The 17,167-nt window shown below is 40.5% G+C and overlaps 1 pseudogene; it reads left to right on the forward strand.

Annotated features, from left to right (window-relative positions):
- Positions 1-686: 686 nt before the first annotated feature.
- Positions 687-1,019, forward strand: LOC102849672 (annotated as a pseudogene).
- Positions 1,020-17,167: the final 16,148 nt, after the last annotated feature.

Below are 17,167 nucleotides of genomic sequence, written 5' to 3' on the forward strand. Positions count from 1 at the left end.
CTACTACAATGGAATCCACTGAGGTCTCACCTTACACAGCACGTCATGTTACTTAAATTGCATACCTACTGTTTCTCGATAAAGCAAGAGCATAAATATTACATATTTATCCTTATTCTTCTTTCTCATCTGCTCCAGGTAACAAAGATAGATTCTGTTTTTTAGAAGATCTTTCTTAAAAATATAACATCATAATAGTAAATACAATGGAAGTTATTTATTTCTACGGGAATAGAGCATTCTGTGAGGGTACTTTTATGCTAACCTTGTGTCCATGCCTTCCTTGTTAAATAGGAATTCTCTAGGCATAGTTGTTGAAATGTACCTCTGGCTGCCTAGGGGGTAAGGAGTTACACTGCCACCCCAGAGGCGGGTGGTTCGAATCTACCAGCTACTCCACAAGAGAAAGACAGTCAATTTCTTCTCCTGTCATTTACAGCCTCTGAAAACCTACTAGAGGGTTATTGTTCTTATTATGGATGGTGAGTCAGAACCAACTCTTCGCTTACCGCTTACCCCCCAGGGGGTTTTCAGAGGCAGTAAATGACACAGAAGGAAGTTGTCTGCCTTTCTCTCAGAGAGCAGCTGGTGATTTAGAACCGTGTGCCTGGTTGTCTCCTCCCACGTCTGAAGTTTTGAGTGAAATAATTGTGGCCTCTTGGAAGCAGGACTTCTGAACCACAAAGATGGCTGGGAGGCTTTGGTGCAAAGCCACCTTTGCTGGCTATAAACGAGGTCTCCGGAACCAGAGGGATCACACAGCTCTTCTTAAAATTGAAGGTGTTTATGCCCGAGATGAAACAGAGTTCTGTTTAGGCAAGAGATTTGCTTATGTTTACAAAGCAAAAAACAATACGGTGACTCCTGGTGGCAAACCCAATAAAACCAGAGTAATCTGGGGAAAGGTAACTCGTGCGCACGGAAACAGTGGCATGGTTCGGGCCAAATTTCGGAGCAACCTTCCTGCTAAGGCCATCGGACACAGAATCCGTGTAATGCTGTATCCCTCGAGGATTTAAACTTATTGAAAAGCAAATAAAATTACGGATTTGTTAAAAAAAAAAAAGAACCGTGTGCCTTTGGGTTGACAGGGCAGCTTCTTACCACTAAGCTACCAGGACTTTGCTAAAGGCCAGTCGAGTAGGATTGTTTTTCTTTTTTCTTTTTTAAATTTAATGTTGATTTTCGTAAAATTGGAAAACAGTATCAGTTAGCACTTTAATGTTCATAATGTTGCCAGTAATAATAGTAATACCTAATCCCTCAAACCTTAAGCACTTGGTTGCTAATCTGAAGGTTAGCGATTTGAACCTCCTCAGAGGATCTTTGGGAGTAAGAACTGGTGACCTGTTCCCATAAATTTGCAGCCATGAAGACTCTGTAGGCAGGTCTCCGCTGTCACATGGTGCATCTCTGAATCATCACGGTGGCTCCTGAAGACATCAGCAAAGGCCACTATGGTTTTCCCATTTCTGAAGCACTTTCACATACTTTATTTTCAGGGTTTCTGTCAACTGAGTCACACTGTGACTCAGATGTAATGATTCTAGCTGTGCTTGGCTGTTGGTGGGTGAAAGAAAATAGAGTTGAAGTTCTTCCTTTGAGATCAGATTTCCCTTGGGTGGAGGACATGATTCACTTCTCCCCATGCCTCTGTAATTTCAGTCCGCACTCCCTCTACCGCCTGGAAGCCTGGTGAGTGCAAAGGAATTTTCTGAAGCTTTTCTAAATCATCTGGCTACCATTCCAGCTTTTTTATCTCTTCTCCGCATTTCCCCTTCTCTCCTTCAGCCTCCTCACGTCATCATTTCTCCTCCTATTTACTTATCTGTATCTTGTCATTTATCAAGTCTCTTCCCTCTCCATCTGTCTTCCCTGGCAGAGAATACTTCTCAGTGCCAGTTCTTGGGGTGAACTTAAATTGCCTTTTGCATGATTCAGAGTTGTTGGGGTCATGTCCACTTCTTTGAAATCTTGAAGGCTGGTTTTGGGGAACTGTGAGGATTCTGAAAGTCCAGATTGTTTTCGAAGTGGACAAAGCAGCTCTCCTGAAGCTGTGTGTTTTACTGTGTAGGTAAGACAAGGGTCATTTTCAAGTTCCAACACAGACATAATCTACTTTGATGGATTAATAACTCCATGAACTGAGCTCTTCTGAGACTAAATTGGAGACAGCCAAGTGGAAAGATGGGTGCCCACATTTCCAGGAGATGAAGTTGGGAGGAGTGTGCCAGCTCCTTCAAGTATTTTGCATTTGCTTCTGTTAATACTCATTTTACAAAGAAAAGAGACACTTGGGAGAAGCGAAGTGACTTTCACAGGATCTCACTCCCTTCTCCCCTGCTCTGTGCCTCAACATGACAGACAGCCAGCCAGCTCTGTCAAGTGTCAAGAGGACCTGACAAAAGAGCCTGGGAACGCTACAGGCATAACTGCCTGCTCATTTGGAGCTCCTGATTTGGAAGAACTTGACTGTATTATTTCCCCAGTGGTTATTATTAGAGTTCAGGGCTATAATTTGATAAAAGGGAACTTGACTTTGATAGTAGATTTGGGCGAGTTTTGATTTCAGTTCTCCTGCCTGTACCTTCTTCACTGTGAGAAGAAAATACTTAATTAGAATTTCTAAGTCTCATTTTTCTTACCTGAAAACAAGGCTAAATATCTAATACAGAGCTGTGTTAGTGGGAGTGAAGGAAATATTTAAAAACCACACGTCTTCTGTTTTAGAAGACAGGATTGATATGAAACTTACTTCATGATGACTCCATAACCAAATGATTTTCTGAAGGAATATATATCTGATTTTCCCCCCCTTTCATGAACAGATTTTGCTTTATTTTCTAAGAGAGAAGTGTTATTACACCAGGGGCATAAGTAATTTGTGAATGTGGTTGTTTTTTAAATTCTTATTTTATATTGGTGTGCATAGAAAATTTGTAGACTTTATGTTTTATACTCTTTGTAAGTGAGTGTTGGTAGTTTAATTATTTCTATTGAATTTCATTTTAAAAAAGCACATTGTTCATTTATTTTGTGCGTTGCAACCAAGTATATATTTTAGACACTGATAATGGATATATATTTTCAAAGTTTTAGTTTTTAAAGGGAGTGTTTGGTTCTAGATGCTGTTTAGTAATAAGCTTGCATTTCTTAATTGGCAAAAAGGTAGAGAAAATGAAAACATTTTGTTACTTATAGGATTGAATCTGCATAGACATCCAATCTGATTAAGCAAGGCTTTTAAACCTCACTATTCCTTCTTCTCTCTCTCTCTGCCCTAAATCCTCTTGTAGCTAAATTGGATTACTTTTGGCCACAACTGTTCAGGTAATTGTTGAATGTTCCATGGGTATTTTTAGTAGCTCACATATTATGGTAGTAGAAATAGTATTAGTTGATAAAAGGCCTGCATTATGTGACCATGAACAATGTAGCTATCTCTAAACTTTTGCTTTAATTTTTTAAAATTACTCAATTTTATGTATTTGGGAAAAGATAACCAGTGGCTAATTAGGTGTTTGTCTGCTAACGGAAATGTTGATAGATTGAACCCACTCGGTGGCTCCACAGGAAAAAGAACTAACAGTCTGTATCTCTAAAGACTATATAGCCTACAAAATTCCACAAGACAGGTTTGCACCATCACACAGGGTCTCTATGACCAGAGTTGACTTGACAGCACCCAATAACAACATGCCTTAATAAAAAGGGAAGCCACAGACTGGGGGGGGGGGAAATAATAAGGACATGTCTGATAAGGGACTTATATCTAGAATTTATGGAATACTCCAGTGCCACAAGATAAACAACCCAATTGCATAATGGGCATAGGATATGGAAAGACACTTCACCAAAGAAGACATTCAGATGGCGAACAAACACATGAAGAAATGTTCAAAGTCCCTAGCTCTAAGAGAGATGCAAATTAAAACAACTATGAGATATCTTTTCACCCCAGTAAGAATAGCAAAATTCAACAGAGCAGCAAACAACAAATGCTGGCGAGGTTGTGAAGAAACTGGAGCCCTTATGCACTGTTGGTGGGAGTGTAAAATGGTGCAACCACTATGGAGAGCAGTATGACGCTTTCTCAAAAGTTGGAAATAGTAATACCATTTGACTCAGCAATTCCACTATTGGGAATATACCCCAAAGAAACCAGAACTGCCACAGATACATGCACACACATGTTTATTGTGGCTTTGTTCACAATAGCAAAGAGTTGGAAACAACCCAAGTGTCCATCAGCAATCAAATGAATAGAACAGCGGTGATATATTCACACAATGGAATATTATGCAGCACTGAAAAACAAAAACGTCATGAAATATTACACAAAATGGATGATCATGGAGGACCTTATGTTGAGTGAAACATCTCAGTCTCAAAAAGACAAATTACTGCATAATACCACTGTTATAAAACAGGACTGACATGGGGGTGGGAGAAAACTAAGAAAAAAGGGGATGAGGGAGAGAACTGTATAAAAGGAATAGATGATTATGTACTATTGCAATGACAAGAGTCCAGAATAACAGCTGCATACATAGTTAAGTGATCTGGGAGTGGGGACTGTATAACAATGAAAGAACTTTTTTCCAAAGAGAAAAGTTAACTGGGAGGGGTTGGGCAGGCAGGAAAAATGTGCAACAATGAATGAATAGAACTCCAAGTTTTTATAAACTTTCATTAAAATCTCAAAAAAAAATAGGAAAAGTAGGTAAGATTTCATTTTATCCTCACATAATTTAAGCATTGAAAACTTCTTTTAAAAAGTGTTGGCTTCTTCCACCAGCTAAATTTAAGAATTTTAAACTCCATGAGAAATAATACATAGAAAATGCTCAGAGTATGTACCACGGACCCTTCTCAGTGCAAGTGAATTATTTATCTGTACAAGGAGCTGGAGCCCGAATGGAGGGAAGATATGTCATTGGTCGTTGCAGGCAGATGATGGGGAGAAGTCAGCCATGTGAACCACTGTGCCAGGATGTTATTTTGTTCTTACAGGATTCCCTGTCCGAGACTCGAGACTGAAATTGATACCTGGTGTGGGACAGATTTGTGTGTAGGTGAGAACAGTTAGAGTATCCATCGAAACTCAAAGCCAGACCCATTGCTGTTGAGTTGATTGTGACTCATGATGACCCTGTTGGATTTCCATGACTGTAAATCTTTACTGGAGAAAATGACTTCATCTTTTTTTTCACCAGGAATAGCAGGTGTGTTTGAACTACCAACATTCCCGTTAGCAGTCCAGCATGTAATGTTCTTAACCCCTATGTTGTTTCTTGTCATATGCGACTGCATCAGAACTCACCCATAGCTGACCCTCTAGTTGGTTTTCAGGGGCAGTAGATTGTATGGGAGGAGCTTTGCCCATCTTTCTCCCTGATGGATTGAAACCATGTGCCTTTGGGTTGGTGGTGTAACTCCTTACTGCAAAGCTACTGTTGTTTCTTGTTGTTCTGAACTGTCCAGTCGGGTCCAGTTGTAACAGCCTCATAGGTGACCATATGCTGTTTCTTGTCATGCGACTGCATCAGAACTCACTCATAAGCTGACCCTCTAGTTGGTTTTCAGAGGCAATATGTCACAACTCACTCATAGCTGACCCTCTAGTTGGTTTTCAGAGGCAATATGTCACGTAAGAAGAGATTGCTTCTCTGTGCCTTTATTGAGAATTGCCAGGTTGCAAATCACAAAGATAATTCAGTGCAAATGAAGCTAAGCTCTTTCTATTGAAAACCTTACCCTTGACTGGGAGGGAGGGGTTGGCAAATACAATGCAAGAATCCTGTAAACACTTAAGGATTGCCTTAGTGTCCACCCCTGTAAACATTTAAGGATCACCTTAGTGCTTCAGGGTGAATTCCAGCTTGTATCAGCCTCCCTCCTACAGCATTTGGCTTATTATAAATATTTATTATGAAATTTGACTTCCCATATAAATCCTTACAGTAGGACCAAACAGTCAGTAATTAACCAAAAAACAACGGACGAGAGAAGGTAATGGGACAAGGACAGTAGACGTGAAAAAGGGAGCAAATAGAGCACAATTGCGGAGAATGCTGACACCTGGTAATGAACACAACTAATGGCCTGGAACACTGTGTGGAAATTTTCAAACACATTTTAACTTACTGTGTAAACATTCAAGTAAAATGAAAAAGAATAAAAAAGTTTTGGGTTTTTTTTTAAAGACAGAAACTTGAGCCTGCTCTTTCCTGAGTAAATTTTGTAATATTTTTCTACATTTCTGTCTAAATTCAGCGAAGGGAAATTAGGAAAACCACAAACTGAATTTAGGAGGTGCTGACTGATGTGGAAGGCTAAAAAGATCTAATTGTGTGTAGCACTAATAGCCCAATGGTAACTAAACAGGCGATACAATAAACAACACTCCTAATGATTTTTGTCGAGAAGGTTCCAGAATGAGAGAAGCCATTTGAAACAGTAGTAGGGAGGTGGTGGAAGTAAAATTCTTTTAAAAGGTTAAGAGGATAAGACCTGGAAATGACCTTGGGAGAACAGTGTAAGCTTGAAGTCATTGGGTAGGAGGTGAAGGAAGCTGCTGTTATGTCAACCCCTGACCCCTGACAACTCTTTACACAGGGAAGGAGACACTGACCAGTCCTGGACCATCTCCGTAATCAGTAATGGACTGGACCACTGTGGTCTGTGAAGATTTTTAGACATTGACAGGCCTTTCTTACTAGTCCATTTTAGTATATAGTCTTTGCTGAAGCTTATTCACCACCATAGCAATATGCAGGCCTTCAGTTTGACACAGAGGCGGTGGCTTCATATAATAGGCATCTCTCAGGAATTGAACCTGGATAGCCGACATAGAAGTTGATAATTCTACCAGTGAACCACCACAGCCCCACAACAGGTATCAGGATCACTATGATATGATGGTCTTCTCTTCCACAGTTTGAGTGGAATATTTTCTCTGTTCCCTACCCCTTAGGGTAATTCCACCTTGAACCACTGAAGGCCCATGTGGTTCTGCCCAGTGTTGTCACTGAGATCTCCTCAACAGTGACCATCCTGCCCGTTAGGCTCAGGAAGGGGAGCAGTCTGTATTGTCACCGCCTCTGTATAAGACATGGTACCGAGTAGCTTAAGGCCATGGGGGTCCTTGGGGACACTGTACACTGGCTTCTCATGAGCACCCGGGACAGTTAGCCCAGACCCCTGGGAAGTTACCTTCTTCTAGGCAGGCAAAAAGGCAGGAGACGGGAGCCTGAAGTAATTTCTCTGGAGAATTCGTCTTCAGGCTATCAGGGTAGGAGCTGCCCCTGAGAATTCTGTGACACGCAGTTAAATCTTGTGTGGTTTCACTATTCATTTTACTGAATTTTCATGTGAATATACACGGAGGATAACTTTTCCTTTAGTCCAAGCCATGTTACTTCAATTGAAATCCACACTCCAAGGTGGAGTGTTTGGTTCGCACCCTGTAGACGCTGGAAGTGAAGCCCCGGCGCTTGTTCCTCATTTCTGGCTCCACTGCTCTCTTTTGACCTGGGCTGATCTCCTCTGGAGCCTTAAGCATCTCATGTCTAAACCCATTCCCGAAAACAGCTGGTTCAACGCAACACAGAGCCACTGCCAGATTATGGGAATACAGCTTTCTCTGAAAATGCAGTGTTCTCTAGTCACTTAACTTGGTTTTTCTAATGAAGTTGAAGCAAGAGTATTTTCATTTTTATAAATTAAAATTTTAGGTGGAATTATTTTCATTTCCTGTTTACAATTACTGTGATTTCATTTATTTGAGTAATTTTTTTTTTTAATTTTTTTTTTCTTACTGAAAGGATTAAATGCTATACTAGGGAAAATTGGAAAACTGTAAGATTAATTTTTTTCTTTCTTTCAGATAGATTATAAGGACACGTTATGATTTTATTTTTTCTGCTATGAATGAAACAATACTGATGCTTTTCCTCTTGATGTGATAGATTGTTTCTTTCCAGATTTTTAGTGTTTTCATTTAACCTTGCAGTAGAAGCAATTTTAAAATGTGCTATCATGTACTCTTGTTCCAGTTTGTTTTTATAACCTCACATTGTGAGGCAGATGCCATTCTTATTCTATAATTGTTTAAAGCTATCAGGCTGCTGGAGCAAAGCTGAACGAAGAAGCCATGATTCTAACTCATTTGCTATTTTTCACACCATGGTTTTTTGCTTTTACTATGAAAACACAGTACGTTTCAGGATTTTAAGATTTTCGTGGTGTGATTGGTGGCATTTGAAACAATCTGTTTGACTCCTGGAGCAACCATAACCACAGAGCGAGTAGCTTTAAGCAGCAAAATATATTATACCTTCGGGTCCCAGATGCCAGCGGTCCAGGAGCTGTGTGCCGCCGTGTTGGTATCTTGTGCCTGTCTGCTGTCACACAGCGGGGCCTTGCTGCTCTCCAAGTTCTCGTAATTCCAGGTGTTGCTTAGCTTACAGCTTCAGTGCCCCTGGGCATCCTCTCTCTATCTTGCTGCTGCTGTGTCCTTTCTCCTCCTTGTGCTCCATACGAGGTAGCCCAGGAAGTCTAGTGGGTAACATGTTGGGCAGCTGAATGAAAGGTCCACGGGTTGGAGTCACCAGTTAATATGAAGGAGAAAGATGAGCAGTCACCTCCTGTAAAGATTTAAAGTCTCAGATACTCAGTGGAGGATTGCATGAGTTAGAACTGACTTGAGAGTAGTGAGTTCAGATCCTACTCCCTCAGTCGTTATGTTAATATAACTTCTTTCCAAACAATATCGTATCCGTAGGTACAGGGATTAAGATTTCAACACGCTTTCTGGGAGGGCGTCATAATTCAGAGCAAAGGGGGCATGTGAGGGACTCACTTCTGACAAAAAGAATTAGAAACAATTCTAGGAAGACTGCTTAATATGGGATAATCTAGCAAATGTTATCCTGAGTGAAAGAAGTCTGTCACAAAAGAATAACATTGCATAGACCACTATAAGAAGCTAAGATAGAATCATTCTTTAATGGTTACTAGGGGTGAGAAGACTGCTTCCTAGTCTGAAACAGGTAGAATATTACATAGATGGAGAACTGTCAGAAGTTCAAGCTGGATTTAGAAGAGGCTGTGGCACCTGGGATATCATTGCTCATGTCACATTGATCTTGGCTGTGAAAGTAATGAATCCTAGAAGAATGTCTAATTGTGCTTTATTGACTATGCAAAAGCATTTGACTGTGTGGATCCTAACAAATGATGGCTGACTTTGAGAAGAATGGGAATCCCAGATCTGCAGTCTCAAACTGATAGGCAAGTTTTGCTTTGTCCTGTAGGCTCATGATACGTTAAGAACTGACTCAAAGGCAATGAATTTGATTAGTTTGCTTTATCATTTAGAGTTCCCATTCATTTTTGCACAGTAGACTTCAATTTTGTTAATTGAAACCTAGTGGCTTTTCTGAAACTTAGAGTCAAAACTAATTTCTGCACAGTAGCAGGTGTAGACGACCTCATTTTCCCCCTAATATAATTTCCTTCCCTGTCAGAGTCTTAATTATTTAAGAGGCTCTATTAAAATTGCCCTTGTTTATAAGTTTCCTCTGACCTTTATTGGAAGAAGAGTATCCGAATGAAGACATTAGAGCAGAGACACTTTTTAGCCAGGGAGACTAGAGGGGCATTGTTGGTTGAGATATGGTGATGGGCATTGTACCAAAGCAAACTGGAATACTTAGGTGTATTTGGAAAGAGCAGAACAGCTTCCCAATCACCTCCAGCAGAATGGTCCTCACTGTAAGAATGCCAGTGCTCGTACCTGCACAGGGACCAATTACTGTCTCTCTTATTGATTGCCGAGTCTCTCATGGATTGCCTCCCTCTGTCTTAACGCCAGCTATGCTCTATCATTTACTTTGCTTTTGTTCCCTAACTCATGCTTACACGGCACTGTTTTTAGCCTCTTTAGTTCTTATGCAGCCTTCTTTCTTTTCAACTCTAGCTCCACCACCACTTGGCTTATTCTCTTGGTATTTTTCTCCTTAAGTTAACAAGAAGGACATTCTGGCCTATTCCATGCCTCAGCTCAGTGACACTTTGGCCTCCCTTGAGGGAAGAGTCCTACCTGAGCTCCTTCGTTGAGGTTGGGGGGGGGGGGAGGGATAGAGAAGAATGGACTAGGATGTTTCTTATGGGGGAGCTGGGCAAAGATGGCACAGATCTTCGAGCCCAGCCATTTAAGCTCTTAGTCAGGGCAGAGCTTTATTTCTAGAATTTTCCCCACCATTAGACCTACTGCTATTTTGATCTTTTCAGCTTTGCTAATTGGTACAGTAATTCAGCCAGTGACCCCAGCACAAAACCCAGCCTTCATCCTGGACTCGTCTTCATCGTCACATCATCAGAATCTGCTTCTTAAAGCTCCTCACTGATGTCTCACGTTTTCATTTCTTTTCACCTCTGCCAGTGAGCAGGCTTCTTAACTGGCCCTCTTGTTTCCAATTAATCTTGCTTTTTTTGTGACAGGTCTACTGCACCATTGCCAAAGTCCTCTTTCTAAAACAGCCTGGCCATGTGTCTTTTTGCCAAAGTAAACCTCAGTGATTTGGATTCTCCCCCTACATTCAGCCTTATCATCTTTCCTTTTCCTTCCCAACCCTGCTTAAGATATGGGGAGGGGGAGGAACCTCCCAACCACACTAAAAACCCAACCAAACCCAATGAAGTACTAAAAGTGCTCTCTACTCTCTTCTCTTGACTTTGGGAACTCCTTAACCCTACCTATTTGTTAAGACCCTCGTGGGTGGTGGTGGTTTCTTTTTCTCCAGGAAGCTTTCCTTGACCCCCTATTTGGGGTCTTCTGTTTCTCTTTTGTGTTCCTGTTCTCCCCCCACCGCCCTTCCACTATCTATTGACTTGATTTCTGACATCCACTTGCCCCAGAGTTCGTAGACTGTGCCCTCATTTCTCAAATTCTGCCATTCACCAACGTGTCCTATAGCTGTACCGCATGTATTTGTTGAACCAATGCATAAATGAACTGAATTTGAGTTCTTTTCTAACCTGGTAGCTCACTCATCATTTTATGTTTGACAGGTAATTTATCTTCCTGCTTTATAAAAGAAACATAAGCATTCTATCAGTATTTGAAGTGTGTAATAAAGGTTAGGGTCCCTGGCATTTGATTCCCAAGAGTGGTACTTAATGTTAGCTACCATCAAGTTGGAACCAAGTGATAGCTGGCCGTAGGTTTTTAGAGGCAGTAAGTAATACGGAAGGAGATTGCCTATCTTCTGTGGAGCATCGGTGGATTTGAACTACCTACCTTTTGATTGTCAGTGCAAGAACTCCCTAGTACTTAGTGGATTTTTCTATAACAGAATTATGGAGGAATTCAGAAAGATTTATGAATGTTAACTTGGAGATGAACATTTTTTTTGTGAATGCTTCTGTCTTTTTAATAAAGCTTGTGAAAATGAGGGAGCTCTTTGAAAGAACAGATGCTCGGAAAGGCTGAGTGTTTTCTGCTGGGTGATTGAACGATGCTGGGTGGGTACTGTGATGTATCTGTGCATTTGGAGCAATATTTTGGTAATGTTACCCAACCAGGCTCATTATGACTGGAAGTATAAGTCTTGCTGTCATGGCCAATTGACTTGATGACAAAGTACCTGCTAGTAACAACCACCTTGCTTTTGTCAGCTAGCTTCAGGTAGTGAGTACTGAGGCAGCCGTGAAAGAGATGGATGCTAAATGTAAATGCAGTAACAGATGCTGAGCGACTCTGACAAGCTGCAAACCATTGCAGCAAGCTCTTTTCACGTTCTGGTCCTCTTTTTCAGTCAGAATTGTTTAAGATAACTAGAAAATTTGTATGCATTTGGGACAGTTTCTCTTACCAAAGCTATTTTTATCAGAGACATATTTTGGCGTGTTAGTCGCCATATAATCTTCACCAGGCAGCCTGATTTGTTTTATGTTTCAAACACTTGATTCTTGACTGCATCAAATCTGTGGCTACATATTCTCAGTGCAGCTTGTTGAAAAATAAAATGATTAGTCAATTAATCAGTTCCTCTTCCTAAATCAAGCCAATTATCCCCTTTACTTTTTTATCTGCTACTGAAATGAGGGGTGCCCACCACTTAGTTGTGAGAGAATCACATAGTAACAGCTCAAGTCTCAAGAGGTTTCTGAAGAATCTGGCAGCTCTGCTTTGATACTGGAGTTCTGTAGGAAGTGTTAACTGCTTAAGCTTGGAAGTGGCTTTTAAATTTGAATTTCTTTTCAGTGCTAATATGTAATAGGTAGGGTTTCCAGACCAAATAAAGAGTGTGGAAGTGATGGTTCTCAAGATCATGCCCAAACTCAGGAGTCTGGTAGGAGGACTCAGAGAACTTACAGAATGTTTCAATGCTTGTGACGATGGTATTTGAGAGAAAGGGTGAACAGTAAAACAAACTAGCCAGGGCACAAACGCTCAAAGCGTGGGAAGCTAAGGGAAATTAGGTGGCACAGAATCATGCATCATTCTCTCAGTAACATGCATGGTCATATAGCCCTGATCTGTGTATTGCTGTACAGAGATAACTCGTGCTGGCTGTAAAGCCAAACACTGACACTGATGTGCCAAATGCAATAATGATTACCCACGGTGGACAGTGTTTGGTGAAGCTCCTCTATTAAAACAAGCTTGGAAGCAGGAGTGGCATCCACTTCCGAAATGGCTTGCCTCTGGAAACCCTATGAATTTGGAGAAAGGATGAAAGTTACACAGTTGTCCAGGTCTTTTGTTCATAGGGTCACTGTGAGTTGCCTACAACTCGATGGCACTTTAACAACAACAACAACAACAACAACGTGCATGGCAGTGTGTTCCAAGTGTGATCGACCAGAGAAATGCATCCACATCTAAGCCTTGATGTCCAAGGCTTATGATTTGTTTGTTTTTATTTTTAGGGGAAAAAGTACCTGTGGAAAGTACCCAAGCTACTTAGGCTCCAGCCTCTCAAAGTGTAAACTGAGGCAGGTTGACCCCAAGATCTCACTCATGCAAATGTCAGCATTTACCAAATCATACTGTTAGCAGAGACTCTGAGGTGGCCAAGGCCCCAAGCACAGATAAAATGTCTTATCAGGCCGGATACTCCAGGATTTCTGGGATCCCATCAAGGACATAGTTCAGCCAGGGACCAGCCTTGAAGGCTTTGCAGATGAGCAGGATTTAAGCAGTCTAGGTCTGCAAATTGAACCCTTTCCTGCACAATTGTCTACTTGTTTCACTTGATAAATGACAGATAATGTTTTGTACTTGGGATGCGCTTATGTTAAAACTATGTATTTATTTATCTGAGATGCAGATTTCACTAGGAAGCTTGTATTCTTTTTGCTAACTCTGGGAAGCCTATAATAAGATACAAAATTGAAAACCAAATAAACAACACAAAATGAATTCAGGGCAATGTATCCGGCATGCTCTTCAGTTTGCCACGCCCCATCTATTAGTGTTTTGGAAAGACTTGGAGAGGTTTTGCAAACCTGTCCATATTCACTTTTATGTCCATGTACCTTCCCCCAACACTTCTTGTTTTACAAATAATAGCATAGAGTTGGTGGGTATTTTTAATGGTCTTACGGCTAATTTTTTTTTCTAATTTAACCTGTTTCTACCACGTGATTTTGTATAACGGTATGAAAAATCCATGGTTGTGTTGTAGAGTAACACTGAGTTTTATAATGAGATAGATGACCAAAACCAAAAACAGTTGTTCAAATAACTTTTCACTCATGTTGTTGTTGTTGTATACCTTTGAGTCAGAACTGACCCCTATCTGATGTGTACCATCGAGTCAGAACCAACCCATAGCTAACCCTCCAGTGGGTTTTCAGAGGCAGTTAATCGCAGGGGAGGAGATTGCCCGTCCTCCTGTGGAGGGGTCGGTGGCCTTGAACTAGTGCCTTCAGGATTGCAGTGCAATTTCTAAGGCTGTATGGGAGCAGACTTTCTCACTTTTTCTGTTTGAGCCGTTGGGAGATTCTAAGTTCTGATCATTTGGTTAGGAGCCCAACAGTTTACACATTGTGTAAGGAAGATGGAAGAAATAGCTTGTTATGAGAGGGGGGGTTGAGGGGGAGGAAGAAGATGCAGAAAAATTTTTTTAAGAAAAGGTTTTGCAAAACAGTTTTGTGTTTTGTTTTTTTTTTAAAGCGATGAGATAGAAAAAGTCAGCTTCCTTTTTGTGTTGATTTGAATTCATGGCAATCCTCCATCACGTCTTTGAGGCTGTGCATCTTTAAGGGAAGAAATTGCCCATGTTTTCTCAGAGAGCGACAGGTGGATTGGAACCACCATCATTTTCTTTAGCAGCTTATACCTTATGGACGATGCCACCAAGGCTGATTTCAAATTCACATTCTTCAACTTGTAGTTGCGTGGTCTTGAGTAGACTGACCTCCTGTCCTCTGTGTGTAGCTGGAAATGAGAATAATGTAGTAGGCACTAGGGGATACTGTGGGGCACAGAATGGGGAGACAGCTCCTGCATCTGTGAAGCTCTGTGTGGGAATGACGCTGGATGATTTTGCTCCCTGATAGTAGATACTGCATACATCCAGCCTTTATTTTTATGTTTTGTTACTTAGAAGGCTGTGCCTACTGAAACGGACTTTAGATTAACTTATAAGCAAATAGTAATGTGGCTACAATGAGAATATATATGTCTGGTAGATAGATGAGAACTAATATTTTCTATATTCTTTGAATATTTTTAGTCTCATTGCGTTGCGAAGTTTGTTACTTTAAAATAGAACAACTCACATATTTTCTCTTTCTGAAAGAGTCTGCAATTTCAAATGGATTTGTTTGTAATTAAAGTCTCTAAGATTGAAACAGAGGATAGGGAGTTTCCCCACTTTTTAAAAGCCTTGTCTTTTTGCCATAGTTATTAACAGTAAAATGATGGAGAAATTTTCAAGAAAGCCATGTTTGTTTTAGGGATATCATTGCAGAGAATGGAAACTGTTCTTGTCGCTAATGTCCTGAAAAGAGACTAGTTCATTTGGAGCTGTTGTCAGCCTGTGCGTGTACACACACACACACGCACACACACACACGCACGCGCACACACACACACACACGCACGCGCACACACACACACACGCACGCGCACACACACTCACTGTGGATGGGGTTTAATTTTTTTTTTTGGTTTAATCTTCTTTTAACATAACCTATTGCAAGGTGAAGTTTAGACACTTCTCCAGGTGGGAACTGCCTTCTCTGCACTTCTCCACACTCTCCCACAAGTCCCTGAGTGTTGGTTTTTTGTTTTTTTTTTAAAATTTTTTTATTTTGTTTTTTGTGTATGTCTCTTCAAATTGGATCCGACTGGTACAGGAGGAGATTGTCCCTCCTTCTCCAGTAGTTCGTCTGGTGGGTTCGAACCATTTACCTCTGGGATTGAGGTGCAGCTTCTTACCACTAGGCCACCGGAGCTCCCTAAGTCAATGTTCTTCTGATTCCATAGATGACCCCCTTCTGCGCCCACATCCATTTTCTGAATACTGTTTCTCTTTCTGAATTATAACAGAAAGGACATAAAGCTAACTTATTGTTCTTAATTTTATACTTTCAAATCTCTATTCCTAATTTGTGAATTACAAATATTATTTGCCTTCGAGTGGATTCCGACTTGAAGCGAAACCATGTGTGCATGATATCACTGCTTGGTCAGGTTTTCAGTGTAAAGGTAAAGGACTTAAGGGGAAACAGCAAGTCTTCAAGCTTAAATTTTAGTTCAAGTCTTCTGATTCACTAATTCATGCTCTTTTATTGCTATTCTGCATCTTTCTGGGTTCCTTAATTAAATATACTCCTCTGTTGTTGTGCTTCCTTGTGTTGGGGTATTTGTACTTTTTCATTTTCAGGAGTTACTAATGTCTAGTGGATAGCTAGTAGTAAGATATTTTATAAGAGACTATTAAAATTCTATTTGCCTATAAAATAATTTTATTTTTAAGATTTTTTTTTCCCTGTAATATGCTCCCTTTGAAAGGATATAATAACCAGCATTGGAATTTGATCTATCTGGACTTAGTATTAATATTGAATGTGGATTATAATTATGAACTGAAAACAGGCATAATTTAATTTACATAGCACACCATAGACTTCTCTCCCCTGCCCCTCAGAACAGAGATTATGATAGGCCATTGGGCCCCAACACACTACCATTGGGGTTCCAGTACCTAAAGAGAGATTGGGCCATTTGTACTTTATACTAAGTCACTTTCTGTAACAAGTGTCCGAAATGGAGCCATTTAGCTATTTGACTAGTAAGTGATGATATTATTAGCATTTTCTGAATTGGGCTAAGGAAAATCAGGAAGTAATATTCTTTGAAAGCATACCTGAGAGATATTTTGAGTCTGGGCCACTGTAATAAAATAAATATTGCAATAAAGTGAACCACAAATTTTCCCATTTCCCAGTGCATAAAAAAGTTATGTTTACTCTGTACTGTAGTCCTATTAAGTACGCAAAAGTATTATTAAAAGTGTTTGAAATATTATAAACATTTAAAAAAATTGGTGCAGTGGCTTGGCGTAAGTACAAACTGTTGAAAAACTGGTTGCTGATAGTTTGCTCGATGCAAGCTTTGCCACAAATTTGTAAAAAAAAAAAATCTAGTGTTTGCAAATTGCAATAAAGTGAAGCACAGTAAAATCATGTGTGTATACATTATGACACAGAGTCCATGGCACATGGTGAAGTTCTGTACGTCTGCTCTTCCTACTTTACATATTTCCTTTTTAAAGAAGTAGTAAGGGAGTGATTGATTCCTTTCTGAAAAATTCCCTGCCTCACCATCCAGGAGAAGAATGAGGGTACGTGCTGACCGCTCTTGTTCTGACTGACGGGCTTTTTGAAGTGGCTGACTGAATCCCTGATGACTCAGGATTTTCTGGAAGGCCAGCGTCAGTGCACACATGGAAGCAGCTGTGAAAACTGTGGTCCAGGGATGATGGACTTAGTGGTCTGGACACTACAAGTGTAGATCAGCATTTGGACGGAAAAGTCCAGCGAAATCAGACAGGGATGAGACCTCTGTGGTTGGTAGGAGTGGAGAGGAATTTGTTGAATATGGAAGAGGAGACTGTTACAGTCAGCGTTGTATTTTTTATTATTA

Source organism: Elephantulus edwardii, unplaced genomic scaffold (genome assembly GCF_000299155.1).
Source record: "Elephantulus edwardii isolate Elephantulus edwardi_28Jun2011 unplaced genomic scaffold, EleEdw1.0 scaffold00014, whole genome shotgun sequence".
NCBI lineage: Eukaryota > Metazoa > Chordata > Mammalia > Macroscelidea > Macroscelididae > Elephantulus > Elephantulus edwardii.